Raw genomic sequence first — 2699 nt, 5'->3', positions numbered from 1 at the left:
GGAGCCTTTACCGCGCTCGCCCGCCCCGCCCGGGCCGGCCCACCGCGGGCGGGACCGGCCTCCGACACCGACACCGCCTTCCCCACCGACGGGGCGGTCCCGGCAGCACGCCCCGGGACCGGTCCGCAGCCGTGGTGGGGGCTGCTTGCCGAGTGGGTCACCGGTGTGTTCTGTCTGGGTTCGTTTTGTGAGCGCGGTGCCTGGGAACAAAGAGCAGCGTCCCAGGGCCTGGGAAAAGGGGGATGGGGATGAACCGAGGGAAATAAATGAGGACGTGGGAGCAACAAAAGGCTCCTCACCCCACCCATCCCTCGGGGAAGCTGCCAGAGGAATGGTTCATCTGAGGATGTTCGGAGGGCTAGGGAGAAGTGGGAATAGCAGCGAGACCGTCTGGGTCCTTCCCTGCAATACAAATGGGCCTCGGTTCTTCTCGTGTGGTTCCGAGGACTGTTACACAATTCCCTGTAAAACTCGGGAGAAATCTGGTCTCGGGAGCATATTTATTTCTTTTTTTTTTTTTCCAAGTGAGTTGGTGCAGGGGAAGAATCTGCTCCTGCTTCTGCCCCTGTACTCAGCGCTGGTGAGGCCTCACCTTGAGTCCTATGTCCAGTTCTGGGCCCCTCAGTTCAGGAAGGAGATTGAGGTCCTGGAGCAGGTCCAAAGGAGGCAACTGGGCTGGTGAAGGGACTTGAGCACAGATCCTATGAGGAGAGGCTGAGGGAGCTGGGGGTGTTCAGCCTGGAGAAGAGGAGGCTCAGGGGAGACCTCATCACTCTCTCCAACTCCCTGAAAGGAGATTGGAGCCAGGGGGGGGTTGGGCTCTTTTCCCAGGCAACTCTCAGCAAGACAAGAGGGCACAAGAGGTCTCAAGTTGTGCCAGGGGAGGTTTAGGTTGGACATTAGAAAGAATTTCTTTATGGAGAGGGTGATCAGCCATTGGAATGGGCTGCCCAGGGAAGGGGTGGATTCTCCATCCCTGAAGATATTTCAAAAGAGCCTGGATGTGGCACTCAGTGCCATGGGCTGGGAACCACGGGGGGAGTGGATCAAGGGTTGGACTTGATGAGCTCTGAGGTCCCTTCCAACCCAGCCAATTCTATGATTCTATGATTCTATGATTCTATGAGTCTATGATTCTATGATTCTATAATCAGACCTTGACCTCAGCACCTCTAGCAGGCACCAGTGACTTGGGACAGGTCAGAGGGAACTGAACAGTTCAGAGTCACCAGCTCTCTGTCCCCTGGGAGCTTCAGGTGGTGGAGAAGGAAGGATGAAAATCAAACTCTGAGCTGTGGGCCTCAAGGGGACACCAGGATGGGGGTTGTGCAAATAAAGGCAGGGAGGAGGGGAGTGGGGAGAGGGCTGAGCTCACCACAGGCACCTGCCTGAGCTGGCTGGAGCCTGGCACTTGGATGAAAGGGAAAAATTTGCACTGTCCCTTAGGAATGTCCTGAAATTGTTGATGAATCAGTGGAAGGGGGCTGACTCGAAGAGAGTGGGACAGAGAGTTCTGGGGGCTCTAAGGGAGATGGTGACCCAGGATGCTTCCTGAGCTGTGCTCATGGGTGTCTGGAGGGGAAGCATCTGAAAGGGAGAAAGGTCTGGCAGCCTCCTTCCTCACATGGGACAAAACCTTTGTGTAAGTGTGGACTCTGAGGTGAAATGCATAGCAGGAGTGGTGTTTGTGAAACCTCAGCCTGCCTTCTGCATTTCCAAAGAGGACAGCCTGCTCAGTGTGCTGCCTCTGGAATGTGGAAAGGCAGATCCATCAGCAGGGGCTGTTCTGTGCAGTGATGGAGACATTAAAACACACACTGGGAGGAGGCAGGATGGGAACCCAGAGTGCAGACACTTCCCTTCTGTTAGGCTGTGGAACAAGCCCTGCCATGCTCAGAGGGTTTGTCTGTGCCCTGAGCAATGCTGGCTCCTTGTTTTTCCCCAGGGATGGTTGGGAACCCAGAGGGAGGAGGTAAAGCCCACGGGTGACACTGCCTCCTGCTCTGCCCTGGCCCCATCTACCCAGCAAGAGCCAGTTCTGGTAATACCCATAATGGGTATGGGTGGGAGCATCTTGCCCAGGAGAAACCAGGGGCAGCATATGGAGAGGCAATAGAAGAGAAAGCAGAGAGGCCACATCTGCTGCCTGAGATGAGATCACTCCTTAGGGATGGACCTAATTCTGCCCATGAGGTGAGGCTGGAAGGTAAAGACACTAACAGGGACACTGTCTTCACCAAGAAGAAGATCTGAGCTGTTTTAACAGGTAACTTTTAAACCTTTTCAAAAGTAACCTTTTTCTTTTTTTTGTGTGGGAAGGGAAGAGCTGGTGTGGGGTCAGGGGCTCCAGGCTGCTTTCTCTCAAGGTTACAGCACAATCAGATGGATGGACATTGCAGGGAAAAAGATTTAAAAAAAACAAAAATCTGTTGAGAAAATTATGCTTTCTGTGAAAAGCCATAAGGCCTAGAAAGTTGGCTCCAGATTGTCATGAAGTTTTTGTTCTTCTTTCCAAGAAATCTCAGAAACCTGTTGTTTGGGGTGAAGGATTTGCAACGTGTTGCCTTTGAAACTCTGTCTTTTAAATAATTTTGTGTCTGCCCTATTAAGTAGAAGAATAAAGTGCCATTGGAATAGAAACATAAAGACATTTTCTTCAAGTTTAAGTGGAGATGGCAGAAGACATTCTCAATGTTTTT

The 2699-nt window shown here is 52.5% G+C and overlaps 1 long non-coding RNA gene across 1 annotated transcript in view; it reads right to left on the bottom strand.

The window, feature by feature from the left end:
• LOC139796636 (uncharacterized) overlaps positions 1-2699 on the bottom strand; it is a 137236-nt gene that overhangs the window by 38545 nt on the left and 95992 nt on the right. The window lies entirely within an intron of this gene.

The sequence above is a fragment of the Heliangelus exortis genome, chromosome 5 (assembly GCF_036169615.1).
Source record: "Heliangelus exortis chromosome 5, bHelExo1.hap1, whole genome shotgun sequence".
In the NCBI taxonomy this organism is placed as follows: Eukaryota; Metazoa; Chordata; class Aves; order Apodiformes; family Trochilidae; genus Heliangelus; species Heliangelus exortis.
Note: the sequence above shows the minus strand (reverse complement) of the source record. Positions and strands in the feature narration are given on the sequence as shown.